The sequence below is a fragment of the Neopsephotus bourkii genome, unplaced genomic scaffold (genome assembly GCF_033783945.1).
Source record: "Neopsephotus bourkii isolate Nb327-2 ecotype Australia unplaced genomic scaffold, CSIRO-AGI_Nbou_v1 NB_867, whole genome shotgun sequence".
Classification (NCBI taxonomy): Eukaryota; Metazoa; Chordata; class Aves; order Psittaciformes; family Psittacidae; genus Neopsephotus; species Neopsephotus bourkii.
In genome coordinates this window covers 2,939,354-2,954,880 of record NW_026901363.1, presented here as the reverse complement: position 1 = coordinate 2,954,880, position 15,527 = coordinate 2,939,354, and positions in this window count along the sequence as shown.

Genomic DNA, 15,527 nt, shown 5'->3' with positions numbered 1-15,527 from the left:
TACCTTAAGTGCTTCTTGTGGGGCATCCTGTTGATGGATTGAACAAATGGACTTTCTATTTCTAAATCAACACTGAGGTACCTGCATTGCACCTGGCCTCTGTCACCTGTACTATATCAGTCAGAGCTTGACAAGTAACTCACACTATCTAGCATGTGGGGAAGTTCAACTTCATTAGAGATAGTTGGTTTAAGTGGAAGGTGAGCAGATGTGAAGTGATGAAGATGCGTTCCCATGTCAGAACGTGATTTCTGACGTAGTATTTGCTATTCCAAATATAGGTAATGTTATTTAATAGTGATTAGTGTTGGGGAACATAATGGAACTTTTGTCTCTTAATTGCATTTTAAAAATGAGTTAATATTTCTTGGTGATTAGCACATGCCACAGAAGTAATTACTTTGGGTTTTCTTTTTACACTACCTGCAGCTGTCTTTGTTTGCTGTACTTTGCACTAGCTCTTAAATAAATATAAATAAATATATAAAATAAAAAAATTCTTCTGCGAGCTCTTCACTGATTTTTGATTTATCCTCAAATACCTCCTTTCTCTTTCATTAGTGTACATGTGCACAAGTTGTTGTTAGTCAAGAGTTTGTGAACTTTGAGGCTGAGCAAATGTAGCTGTGTTGCAAGCTTTTATCTCTTATTAGTTTGCTATCAAAGGGAGGAGTGTAAATGCTCTCAACGTATTAGTTGGGTAACCTCCCGTAATCCACAAAGAAAAGAGCAGAAGCAGGTACTGAAATATATTGACATCACATTTCTGCACAATTTGAAATAACAAAGACTAAATGTCAGTGTCTCCTGAATTACTCATGACCGAAAAAAATGTAGTAGTGGGCTAAGTTATTCTACACAAATGTTTGAAAGACTTTACTTGTCAACAGCATGCTAGAGAAGGGAAGCAGTAATATATTTTATAATGGCAGTGTCATATGGATGTTGGGATTGCTCTGTGTTGGCTTCCAATCACAGATACCTAAGGGAGTGTGAGGGTACATAAATACAGAGTCAAACTCTTCTGTCATTCAGAAGCCTGGTATGTCTGGGTAATTGAGGTTAGAGTTGGGGCTGCCACTCTTACGGATGTCTTCTCTTTATGTATGGATTTTACTCTGGAACTGCCAGTGACGTGCTGTGAAGTAACTGCAAAATCAATGTGTGATATTGGCTTGTTTATGTTAACCTTCATTGGATGCTGTGAAAGGTTTAATGAATCCCTGTCTTTTGTGGGTTTTAAGAAGTTATTTTACCGAAGCCTGTTTTAAAGAAGAAGCTTGCTTTCGTAAATCTGTTTTACTCTCAAAAATCAGTGGTCTAAGAATCCACAATTATGCATCTGAACAGCCTTATGAGGAAGTTAAATTGCTTGGTCTACTGCTGCAGGCTGTCTTCAAAGAACATGTGGTGGAATTTAGCTGAAGACAGAAGTTGTGACAATAGTCTTCTCTGTTTGAGGAGGTGCAAAAATGTTTTAAGTGAAGCAGATTCTCTTTGGCTCTTGGGGCTTGGGACTAGCTATTTGCTATTTAGCAATGATGCGTTGTTCACTTTTTAAAGCTTTTCTTTTCTGTAAAATGCCACTTAGAAATAAGAGGTTGTTTTAAAGGACATCCAGAGATGGGGAGATAGAGATACTGCACATGAAACATGGAATTGCTACTTTTACAACATAATGTGGTGACAAAAATAAAGCCATAATTTGACATCATTGTTTCTTAAGCATCAGCATATTCCTCTTTGAATCAGGCTTGATGTGATGAATGAATCCACTGTTGGACTGATTGATTTATTAATAGATTCTAGCAGTCTTACAGGGAAGATGTAGCTGACTCGCATTATGTTCTGCCAATCTGGGACAGGCTCTACCTGTTGCCGTAGTTTTTTCCTAGTCCTTAAAGGTAAGGCCAAAGAGTATCTTATTTTTGTCTTTATTTTGAGGCCATACATGAAATCATGGAGTTACATTGCATGATGAATCCACTGAGAGGGATATATACTTGAATCGGTTTGACTTCCGCAGGAAAATGTGACAGTCGCAGCTGTGAGTATCTGCTACTTATCTCCAGCCTCCAGTAGGTGGAAATATTGCTACAACTTTCCTGACTTGAGTATCTTGAAGTTTCTCTGTTTCAGGGAAGTTCATGATTCTTTCCTTTTTTTTTTCTCATACATTAGCTTGTTGACAACATAAATCATCTAAGCTACTGTTTTAAATACAGAATACAAATCTACTGCCTTTTTAGGCTTTTAGTCATTGTTATCATTTATTGAACTTGCACAAGTAAGTAATGTGAAAATAGGCATTTCTAATTATTTTTGTAATATCTATATGTAACTGCTGGTCATCTAATAATGACAAAGTGATACAGAAAAAAAGATGAAGCACATTTTGTTTGGTTCCTAGTTTTGATTTATGCTTCAGTTGTATAACAGATGATTTGGGGGTGGAGGGGAGAATGGGGAGGGTGGGGAGACTGCAGTGGAAATGAGGAGTTATCAAATATTTCAGTTTGTAGCATGTGCTGCAGACCAAAACTAGGAAAGTTGCTGTTAAATGAGGAAGAAATTGGGGTTTTTTAGAATTACTTGTAACTCTGTAATGAGTCTTGCTAAGGAAAATTAAATGAAGGATACACTATGTGTATATCTGAATGCATATACACATACATATATATAATAAAATAGAAGAAAAATGGAAAAAGTATGGGTAAGAATGAAAATACATAGTAGTAAAATACATATAAAGAAATCTACACAGTTTTTCTATTATACCAGTGTATACACATGTACATATCTATTAGTCGAGAAAAAAATCAAACCAGAATAATTCAGGACAGTCCTATAAGATAGAACTGGAGATGTTACCGTGTTGGTTTGCCCCAGGCAGGTCAACTTGTGTGCATCCAAACTGGTTTTGAAAACATCCAGTGGTAGTCCACTGTTTCTTCCGCTGTCTGCTCCAGAGCTGTCTTGACTATTAGATGGTTATGGTAATTATCTTGGTTCATAACGTGAGTCTTTTCCTGTTTTAACTTCAGCCCTTCTTGTACCATCCTAACTACAGCTAATACAGAGAAGAACTTTTTCCCATCTGGACTGTAATTGTTTTGACATATTTGAAGTCCACTGTTCAGTCAGTGATGTGTGTCTGTGGCAAGGGAATGAGGATTATAAATTTCAATTATCTGATGCAAAACCTATTTTACAGGAACCTAGTTGTTTTGCAGAGGTTCTGGATACAAATACTTGGGGAGCTCAGAAGCAGGAAAGATCTTTTATCAGGTATCTAATGCACAGTTTAAAATTGTGGTCTATTTATCATACAATTATAGACTGGTTTGGGTTGGAAGAGACCTTAAAGCTCATCCAGTTCCAACCCCCTGCCGTGGGCAAGGACACTCTTCCACTAGAGCATGTTGCTCCAAGCCTCATCCAACCTTGTCTTGAACTGAACACTGCTGGGGATGGGGCAGCCAGAGCTTCTTTGGGCAGTCTGTGCTAGTGTCTCACCACCCTCAGAGTGTTTATTCTTTCTTGCTTAAAGTTGTGTTGCTCCAGATTGGGAATGAAGGTTTTTATGCTACTTAAGATCAACCTTGGTAAGTTTTACAATAAAACAGTTTTTAAACTCTTGGCAAGGGTGGGATGGGAGGCCTGGAGAAGTTATGGAAGAGATACAAACTTGCTGATGAAATATTCCACAAACTAAGTAAAGGGTAGGTCTGAATGAATTATTTGCTGCAGCTGGCTTGGTTTCCAGCTGCACTGGCAGCAGCATAGTTTTTTTCCAATATAATTTATGAATTCATTTAGAAAGACCTACAGTATTTAAAAAGCTGGCAAGAAGGTCAGCAGTGCAAGATTGCTTTGAAAAACCCAGCATGAATTTTTTACATGGAACAGCAGATTGTCAAAGACAGGAAAAAAAAACAACCCATGCTTTTCAAACATTAAGTTGTTGTGAACACTGTTGTCATGTTATATTGTTAATTTTTATGGCATTTCAGGTGGTTAGAACAGAAAAGCATTCTAATACAAATAGATATTTTTAAGTACCAAAATGCTTTTAATTCAATTTCTTAAGCCAAAAGAGAGTAGTAAAATATTGCCAAATGTCTGTCCATGAAAAACTTATTTTTGAAATTGCATAATAATTTGGACAGACGTGTTCTATTCAGATGTTAAAGCCTTCTATGTGCTTGTACATCAATCTCTACTTTGATCACTGTCTATAGTTAGTTTCTCTTCCTCCCTGGGAGATTACTGTTTGTGGATTCCCAGCAAAGTAAACTTCAGGTTCTGCTTTTGAATCAAGGCATTGTTGTGAACTGCTCTATTTTCTGTTGATGGTTGGTTGGTTGTTGGTTCTGTTGGTGAAGTAGTTCCTTTACAAAAAAAGATGTTTGTTTTCCTTTGAGCTTTCAGATTTGGGCTTGGAAATCCATGTTACTGTCTTTGGATCTGCAGTCTATGTGTGCACTTGTTTTCTGTATCTTCTGTATATGTCTAGCTAGACAATGTGTATCTTGATTCCTCAAGAAAATGAGGAGTCCTACCTGGAGTCAGGACTACTGAGGCTCATTTTGATTGCTTGCTTCACCACAATCCCCCCAGTGCATTTCCATTGTATGCATTCATATAGTATGCAGGTTTTTTTTGGGGTGTAAGGGGTGGCAGTGGGCATGTGTATATTTTCTTATAAGGGCCTCTAGGTCTTGGATTGTTGAAGGAGATAGAGGTGATAGGAATTCTGTTATTTATCTTGTGGTCTAATCTTATTTTACATACACATTGATTGTATGGGTTCTGCTAGTTAATTTAGATGTATGTGTGATATTGGGCACTTCTAGGAAATCAAAAAATCTCTCTGTGTAATCCTGGAAGCAATTAATGTTTCCTTGAGGACTTTATTTTACTGGTGTGTCGCATCCTGTCAAAATCTAAGCTTCCCCAGAGAGAAGGGAATAAAAAATGGCTGTTTGTTCTCTAGGCCACAGTTATCAGAGGAGAGTAAAATAAATGATTGGACAAAACTGTGATGCAACCTCAGGAGAAAAACATGTGCATGTCTAAAAAAAAAAAAAATAACGTATTGCATGTTTCCTCTCTTGGCTTAAGCTGTTACCAAGAGACATCTTAAACAGGGTGAAATTTGTCATTTCTTGTGGACTACAACCAAGGAGAAATAATTATCTGAAAGTTTTCCCTGTGGTCTGTGAAATCAGTCTTTAGGTCAGAATAAATGATAATGAACTATGGTTATTAAGTCTAATGCATGGTGTCTAGAGAATAAATATAAAAGGTCATTCAGCAGAGTATTATGATACAGGAGCTTTCAAGCTTGCAAATTTTGATATGGTTAATACAGGGTGTTCAATATATACCAAATTTACATCATATATCTTTCCCCTACCTCTGTTGAATCAGTAAGTAATGTAAAGGAAGAAGGTAACTCTCAATAAACTTTAACATGAGGATAGAAGTGAAACCTTCTTCCACAAATCTGAACTATTTTTCTGACCCCTCCCGCAAAAAAAAAAAACAAAACAAAAAAACAAAACACAAACAACCCAAACAAAACGCTAAACTAAACTAAATAACACTAAAACCCCTAAAAACCGTATTAAAATATTTCTTAATGCTGACTGCTGGTAAAACATGTTGCATGCAAGTGCAAGAGGTGGGAGCCTAAGAGAGCACAGAGGTAACTGTGTCTAGAGAGCAACTTGGGTTGATGCAGGCTCTGTAATGGTTGTGCTTCAGGTGGTTCCATAGTGGAGAAGGCTGCTGGCTTCTGTTTTCAGTGCCTCCTGCTGACCCTGCATGCCTGAAGTCAGTAAGGGCTAGCAGAGTCAAGCCTATGTCCTGGGTTCAGCAGTAGCAGTCATTTTTTTTTCTCCTTTTCAGTAGCTGGTGCAGTGCTGTGGTTTTGACTTTCGACCTGGGAACAGCACTGGTACACCAATGTTTTTAGTTACTGCTCAAATGTTTAGTTTGACCAAGGACTTTCTGAGTCTCATGATCTGCCAGGGAGGAGGAGAAGCCAGGAGGAAGCAGAGACAGGACACTTGACCCAAACTAGCCAAAGAGTTATTCCATACCACAGCACGTCATGCCCAGGATGTAAGTGGGAGTTACCCAGAAGGGCTGGTTCACGGCTTGGTTGGCAAGTGATATTGTATTCTCTTCCCTTGTTATTTCCCTTATCATTATTATTGTTGGTGTTAGCAGTAGTGATTTATGTTATACCTTAGTTACTGGACTGTTCTTATCTCAATCCGTGGGAGTTACGTTCTTTCAATTCTCCTCCTCATCCCTCTGGGAGCTGGGGGAAGGGAAGAAGGAGGGGGAGTGAGCAAGCAAGACTGCATGGCTGACAAAGTTTAAACCACGACAGTTCTTTTTGGCCCCCAGCATGGGGCACGAAGGGTTGAGATAACAACAGATCTGACCGGAGTGTGTCTAACCGTATTTATGATAAGCATTTATTGTTTTGAATTAATAGTCAGTCGTCACAATGCTGATTTATTGGCTCTCAAGGTTGTTTCTCTTGGTCTCACAGTTTCAGCATATCGTACCTTACTTACAGCTGGTATTTGCTGTGTTAGTGTTTATCAAGTGGGGGCTTGGGCGAAGGTTCTTGTCTCATTGTACTTTATGGTAATGACTTGTAATACAATAGAATCTTTGATCATGAGACTGATGTGGCTTATGTTCCCAGTGTGGTCACCACCTTTATACTTTGGGAGATATATAATAGAAGTGCTTAGCAATTACACATTTTTTTCTCCTTCTCAGGTGGTCAACCTGTGAAGGAGACATTCTCTTACCCTCCCTCCCCCCAGCTCCCTGAAAAAAAAACCACAAAACAAAAACAAAACCAAAACGTTTAAACCACGACAGCCTATTTAAAAATACCTATTTCGCAGATCATCTGACAAATGGAATTGAAAATAAAAAGGGTTTTCTTTGGGAGGGGGAGTGGTGGCACAGGGGGAGAAAGAGGAGTGATACATGCAATGAAAAGTCTTTATCTACAAGACTGGCCACAGTATGCTTTTGGTTTTATTATGGTTATTAAACCTCTTCCTAAAATGTTGGGGGGTGGGCGTGTGGTGTTTGAATCCTGGGATGAGGTTCTTGAAGCTCCACAAACAATCCATTGAATGCTTTTTCCTAGCATTACTGTTACATGCCTGAATTTAAGCTTCCTTGTTGCATCATAAATGCATTACATCTGTCCATGAAGATCAGGTCATTACCCTGATTACAGAATTTCTTTACATATTGGGTGCAGGTTTCACTCTTCAGGTCTTTCCTCGCATGTTAGCAGGTATTCCTTATCTAATCATTCTTCTGGTTCTCCTGTGGGCAGTTTCCTGCATATTTTTTGAAAGATCCTACCCTTTGAAGGGATCTTGAATCGAAATTAGATTTCAAAGAGTTTGAACACTTTTATTAAATTTTAGACACATGCCCTTGAATGCCTTTGAGAACTTGAGTCCAGTAGTGTACAGAATCCAAACAAGCTCCTCCACCATGCTGACTTGTATAAGGTATTTTAGTGGGCCTTAGTATGTAGGTCAAGTGGAAAAGAAATTACCTACTATGATTCAGTAATACAGTTTTCCTTTTATGTTATTTATGGATTAATGCTCAATTCTAAAATAATTTTTTTTGTTGCCTTATTTCTCTTCACTCCTCCTTTGACCAACAGTGGTTGTAATACAACTCGCTCTGACTTTACAGAGGTGTTGGGGGGAGAAACACAAACCTTTTTCTTCAGGGAGAAGTTGTTCTGTTCTGGTCTTCTAGTTCAAATATAGTTGAACTAGTTCTAACTCAAATTAGTATCAGAAGGTAACTGTTGGATCCATTGCCTCTTTGCATGTTTCATTTTTAACGTGTGAATTTGTCCCTTTGCACTGTGGAGTAGTTATAGTTGTAAACAGTTCTAAATTGGGACTGAACTTTAAAATATACATGGAATACTAAAATACCATTTTCAAATAGATGGATGAGTCTAGCTGTAATAGCTTTGTGTAGGATGCATAGAAAATGTCTTCTAAGTTTTTTTTTAATGATCTAAATAAAAGGATTGTTTAAAAAAGACCCAAATTATTTATATTTAACTCATATTTTCATTTTGCAAAGCATCAAATAACAACCTGGGGAGGCAACTTTTATTTAAAAATATGGTACTCGCATTTAGGAAAGTCAGAGTTTTAACTCTTGAGCTTCCAAGGGTGTGACTTGAGGAGTTGGTTTTTATGCCTCTTTCCTGACTGTGAAAATGGCCATATTCCCATAAGCTGGTTTTATGAAACAAGCTGCAGCTTCTTTTGGAATGAAGTTTTGATCTGGGACGTGTTCTCAGAGCAGCTTTTATAACAGGCTTTTTTACTGACAAGCTGTTGTTAGCTGTGTTCGGAACAAGCAGTAACTAAAGAATGTAGTTACTGGGATAAGCATGCACATAGCCTGGGTTCTCCTTGGGTTGTGGCATGCAGGTGGATAAAAATTGTTAGCTTTTTATTATTTCTCACATCATTCTTCTGGTGCACTGAAATATGTAAAAGGAATGTGACTGATGTATGCCTGGGGGTTTCTGTCTCGTTTGGGGTGGAATCTTTGAACATTTTCACGTTCAAAAGTTTTGAGATATATGACCCCTTCCCTGAAATCTCCGTCTGGTACCAAAAATATACAGAGGCGAAAGGTATAAGGGAAATAAAGGGAACTGGAAAGAGCAGTCCCATCACTGTATCTATCTCTAACTTGACTAAAAGGTCTAAAGCTGAAGAATCTCTGTAAGTGATGCATGGAAAGCAAAGCTGTGCTAGGTGAAGCATTATATGTAGTCTTGCGTCTGCTACAGTCTGTGTTGGAACAATGAAAATAATGTTAAAGTATTACATATAGCATGCTGACTTCTTGCTTCAGGTCATATTGGATGAAAGTTCATTCATGGTTCAGTTTTTGATCTAGTTATCTTTTTACTGTCAACCTTAAATATTGTCAAGGGAATATGAGAGTATGCTGATGCCAAATCCAGTCATGCTGTTGGTATTTCACTTGATCTCTAGCATCTTGTAAATGCAAATTCTTGGCAGTCATGACTGGCATGGAGTGAGCATAATTATTTCTGCTTGTGTTTTTAAATGCTGTAGTGATAAAAAGATGGTAAAATAGAAGCCTGGTTTAGGCATAAGATTTTTATTAACTTTAAAGGAAGTGGTGCTAGATCTCCGTGGAATTTAAGTTCATTTTCCCCATCAGTGTAATGCCAGCTGGGGGAAAACTGCTAGTGTCTGTGCTTCACCTGATATGTGAAAGAAAATATGTGCATCTTTCAGGTGGAGAACCAGCCTAACACAGATTTTGCTGATAGCACCGCTATTATTGATAGCACCACTATTACTGTGTCTGCCTCCCTTTTCCCTCTGCTTCAGCTTCTTAATAGCATTTTGTAGCTTGAACTAATAGGACTTCACTTTTTTCCCGCAGGTGAATTTGGGAAGACTACAGAAGTTCAAATGCTTGTGTATCAAGACAAGAGCATAGGAACATGGCCACAGTAGGTGAAATACCTCATTAAGGATTAGGTATTGAGGATATCTAATACCAGGATAGAGTGAGAAATGCAAAAAAGGGAATGGTGCTTGCTAGGACAAGAACCAGGCAAAGAAAGAGCTGTTGGATGACGCAGGTGGGCAAGAACTCTATGTACCTTATGTGCTGACACAAACTCTGTTTTGCTCCAAGCGTCTGAAGAACTTTGTAGTAGTTAGCTGTGGGATCCTATATCACAGGATAGGTAGGCATGGTCTCACTACTAACTTAGTTGCATTAACAGCTATCATTTCTTAGCTTTACTTTCAGAGTTGGCAATTTTATTGCGCTTCTGATGTTTTCTGCTCTGAGTATTTAAAAAATTACTTAAAGCTACAGTATCTACATAATGTACCTCTAAGAGGTGATTATTGTTACGGATGTCTTAGGTTCCTGCAATAACAAGGGATTTAAGTGAAACCATTCTAAATTGCCTTTTTTTCCCTACTTGGAAATAGTTTTGGAGGTATGTTTGATTTACTATAAAGTGAGAAAAAGGCACTAATACTGATATTTGAATTAAGTATTTGCTTTATTGAAGTCTGTCTATCCCCATGTCAGTAAACTTTGATTTAGCACTACATGAGGAAAAAAAACAAACCAAACAACTGTATGACTTCTGGTCACCTGGGGTTTTGCTGCTTTCAATCGAGTTCTGTTTTCAACTTAATTACAGATAAAAGCTGATTATAGAATCCTAGAATGGTTAGAGTCGGAAGGGACCTTAATAATCATGTAGTTCCAACCCTCTGCCATGGACAGAGACACCTGATATACGGTATGAATCAGTAGTAGCTATTTTACACTGACTACTTGTGTGTCCTGTTACTGTGTACTGTCTCACAATGTAGCTGTATCTTTCAAAGGAGTTTTAGCAATACAGTGTTAATTTAAACCTTAGGTTATTGTGATTACTCTTTGTTATGGGCAAATGATAGGAAGGATTGTGTGTTACGTGTGTGTTATGTGTGTTGTTATTTAGGTTAGGGTTATTCTTGCCTGCAAACATTGGAATTTTTAATAATCAGTGCTCACAGTTGGACTTACCCAGTTTAATGGTAATTCATGAGTGTTTCTTCAAAGTCCATGTACTTACTGTAATGAGCTCCAGCCTGGCAAATTCAGTTTGGTATGAGATGTGGCTAGCCTTGTTAAGTGGCACTGTGCTCTCCACACAGTTGTCTATGCAGGTTTAGAGAGGCAGCTTTGAATGAATCTGTCTTACATGCAGCAAGTGTATGGAGATAATGCTTCAGTAAAATAACTTTTTACCACCTTACCAACATATACTCAAGTAATAGTGGGATGTCATTTGCTAAGCAGCATAATGAAAAAGAAAGATTTCTTATTTAAACATCTATGGAAAAAGCAGTACGTATTTCTGCTTCCGTTATTTCTCCTCAGCAATTGTTCTAGAATCTTACTAAAAAAATATTTTTCTTGTTTTTAACAGTTTCTGTTTTTCATTTATGCTTGTATTTCCTCAAACTTAAAGCTACAATAAGAGCAATTTATCTCAATAGAAAAGGTAATGTTACAATTTGCTATTTGCAATCTGAAAATGCCTGCTTTTTGAAAGTACAGGCATAATTAAAGTTGTCATTAGGAAAAAAGACTTTTGATTTCTTGCAGGTATCACAAAAATATTAAATAATACACTTATTTCAAAGGTTAAAAAAGGCTAACAAATGCAACAGAGTGTACACCAAAAGACTTTGATACAACATTAACACTCTGTTATGAAGCCTTGTAGACTGCAGAACACTTTGCTAAGGGAGGAAATAGTGTTGCAAAGGGACAAATCCCTTTTTAAAAATAAAATATATCAGTTTTGGTCACAAATAATGTAGGTATGTATGCTCATGATGGTCGAGTCTTGGGTATGTGTACTGCAGTTGTTATCAGCAACTTAACATTAAGTCCTTCGGGTAATTGCAGCTGGTATGGTATTTGACACTGGTAAAAGCAATATCACAGTTCTGCAGTCAAGAGAAGTGAGTAATAGCAGGGTTTTTTATGCCTCCTACTGTAAAACAGTGTGTCATTACAGAGCTTTCTAAATATATCTGATCATGCGTTTATCTTTCCTGTTCTACTGATTGACTCCTGTTCTCCTGAGACACATTTAAATGTCATTTCATCGTTTGGTTGCAGAAATGCTGAGAGTTTATCCTAGAATGCAAATGCCATTGAACAATATTTTGAAAAGGGAAGGTAGAAGAACTACTTTGTTTTGCTTATGTGTAGGCAAGTGGATACTTCTAGAATTATCTGTAGTTAGCTTAACCCCCCCCCCCGCATTGATACCGGGTGATTTAGAGAATATTGGCATGTTGTCTTGTAAATTAATGTTTTAAATTGCTTAGGTACTGCATTATTGCACTCCAGAAAGCTGTTACGCCAGTTTTTCTTCACTGTAGCTGCAAAAAATATGTAATGTATTCTGGAAAAGAAGAAGCTGCGCACACCATTATGCCTTAACAACAGATACATTCAATGACAGATGGCTATGCATGTTGAGTGTTGTTTTAAGCTATAATTGGATACTTATGTAAGTATGCTTAGTCAAATATGTGTAATTAAGCTATCTTGGTATGCAGGAGAACTTAATGGGTCAGTCCAGGGCTCAGAGATGTCAAAACTAATGGTTATACTGCACTTAACATGGTTCTGTTGCAACAGTTATCTAGACAATACCCAAATATAAGCATCTGCTGTTTCCAGTTATTGCTGTTTACTGCAAAGCTTACAAAATCACATGAAGCCACAAATGAAACAAAATGCCATAGGAAGTTTTTGTCTGTTTTATTTTTAAACTTCAAGCCATGCTGTGCTGTGAGTGAAAGAATGAAAAGGAGCCACAAGTAGCATTTGTTGTTAACACAGTTGGTAGCTTCCTTATTGTAGTAAGGCATAATAGTAGTGCAGAAATTTCTAGCTGAAGCCACTAAGTTGATGAATAGCCTTGAAAATTGCTATGGTGGTGTGACTTCTGTTCTTACTGAGGAATATCCTAAATCTGCTGTTAACGATAGCAAAACAAAATAGTCAATGAGCACAGGGTGACAAGCAAACCCAGTTGCAGAAATATAAGTTTGCTGTGCTTGTATGCTTTTGCTGTTATGTGGAAGGAACGGTCTTCCTCTGAGAGGCTCTGAAAGCCTTTTTGATCTCCAGAGTTGACATGAGTACTGGGAGTTTCTTTGGTCACCTATGAGGTGACCTGTCTTATGGCTTCTTATCAGGGATTTGTTCTTTTATTTATTCTCAATTCTGTTTACCTGACTGCTGCTCCTACTCCTGTAGAGAGCAGAACGCCTTCATTTCCCATTTATACCATAGCAAAAGAGAAAAGCAACAATGCTGCTCATGTTCAAACCAAGTTAAATTCATTCCTACATTAACATTAAACTTTGCTTATTTCTTTAAAGTGGTCCTGAGTGTTGACCTTGTCAAACCCACAGTAACTGTATTATGCTTTTATTTCTGTTATGCTAATTTCCCAGAAATGATTGTTAGTCATTACCTTGACATAACCTTCAGGGACTTGCCCTGAAAATTGAGTCTTGATGCACATAGGCCTAGGTGTTTTCCATTGAACAGTTAAGAACTCTCCTTTACCATCAGTGTGATATTAGGTGTATAAAACAAGACCTAAGTTCTAACTAGGAAAATACTTTATTGAATGTATGCATTTTTTCCATGTGCAAATTGTACCAACTTTGAACAGGAGCCATCTGCTAGCATTATGTTTTTGAAGATACATGTATTTGGTATTCTTTTCATGTGCTTTCCTTCAGGAAGATGGCTTTGCAGAAGGTACGATGATCATCACCTCCTCTTTTACTGCATGATGATCATGCGGCCTAAAAGAGTATTTGCTGGCTGCCCAGTCTACAAGTCCTCTACTGTATGTACTCAACAAACAGAAGCCTTTATTTTTGGCCCTATACCTAATCCTCAGAGAAATGCAGGATTATATATAGTTCCTATGTTTACAAGTCGCTGCAAGGTTTTTCTGGCTATTCAGAACTGTGTCCCCTGGAGCCTTTTTTTCCCCAGGAACTGAATAAGGATGATAACGTATTTCTGAATTCTGCTCTGACAGTGAGGTGCTTCATAATTAAGTGTTTTAAGTTCAGCCTCTCCAAGTCTTTTGCTGCATCTAGTCTGGAGCCTTGAGCAGTCACCTGGTGATTACAAGTTGCTGGGCAACCAGGAGATGCAGTAGATTTGGAAAATACCAGTGTTTTTCTCAGTAACTATTCCCATGCTGTGATAAATTCTGACATATGTATTGCTTTTTTGTTTTTTATACATCATCTCTAAGATAAAATGTCAGTTTTTCTAAAAATCCATTTGGCTTCCTTCAAAATGAAAAAATTCCACATATACCATTTTTATCATTGTTGTATTTAAATTACACGCTTGGCCAGAAAAGTTGAAATTTTAATATTTGACCTGTATCATTTCTTGTGCCTTACCTTCTGTATATCAATTTGTACTGTTTAATATAAATTGTAAACTGCATTTAAAACAAATGCAAAGTAGCATTTTGTTTCTCTCTTTGTAAGGTGAACTTCTCATGTTATCTTACCTTTATGAGCTAGCTCCTGCCATGTGGCCTCAAATTGAGTTTTAACACTTGGGAATAATGAATTTCTTCCATATAGATGGTTCTTTCATTTAGAATGTTATCAGTGTGTTTGAAGCAAAAAGACCAATGTTTTCCTGTGTTACTGATGATTTATAGGAATTCACTTGTATATATCAGAAGAAGAAGTTTTAAGACTAAAAGGGCAACATGGAAAGCGTTCCGTCACTGTTCTAGTTCAGCTCTGGAGTAGTTATATTGGTGTAGAATGCTGCTTAGTGAGACTTTTGAGGATGGTGAAATGGTAATGTGTTTATGTAGTTTACTGCAAAACTGTACCTGAAGTTGTCTCTCATTCTTCAAAAAAGATATTGCCTATGTTCTGTCAAATCAGCTATGGCCTTTTGTTGCAGATGGAGTAAATGCACTTCACTTTGTAAGAGAGAAGTAGCAATATATGTATTGATGTCAGTGATATAACAGCGTGATAGTAAATGCAACAGTGGTTGAGTGTACATGAGTATTTACTGCATAGAGGACAGGGTCAGACAAAATTGTCAGGGAGACCCTCCCACTGAGTCATGAGGTTCAGAAAGGACCTTTTCGCATTCTAAACTGCTTCTCAGATGGGATTTTAGGGGTGGCTGGATCCAGGCTTAGTCCCAAACTTGATCAATAGTTTATTTCTAAAGGATTACATATGCACAGTCAATCCTTTATATTGCTTAGCTGAGATTTCAGAGTTTCTGTAAGGTAATCACATGATCATGTGCATACTTGACTAATGTAAACATATGATTCAAAGACTAAGATTTTGAGTAAGTGTATTCTATATGGATGAGATGTCCTAAATAAATCCTTGTAGGATGTCTGTAATTTGTTTTTTTCTCTTTCAGGTTCTCTGTAGTTAATTTTTTGAGTCTCTACATAATTTGTTTTAGCTTGATGCTTTGTGTACTGCACCATTAAAGACCAAGCAGTGGAGAGAGAAAATCTGTGACAGAGAATATAGACTTAGTTCTTTTTTCACATGTGCCAGTATTTGTTAAAACAAGTGATATTTTGAGACATTTGGAGAGGATATGCTGCTTATGAAAAAGAATACATATATAATTTTTTTCCCCATGCTATTTATATGACATTTAAGAGCACGTAACTAGGTTGCTGTAAGACTGCCTCTACTGAAAGCATCAGCAGAGGACATACTGATGGAAAACTGTTGGAAAACTCCTGCAATATGGGTTACCTTTCTCATTTTCTTGCACCTTCTCTTCCCTTTCCTTCCAAAAGGCTCTGGGAAAATGTCCCAGGACCT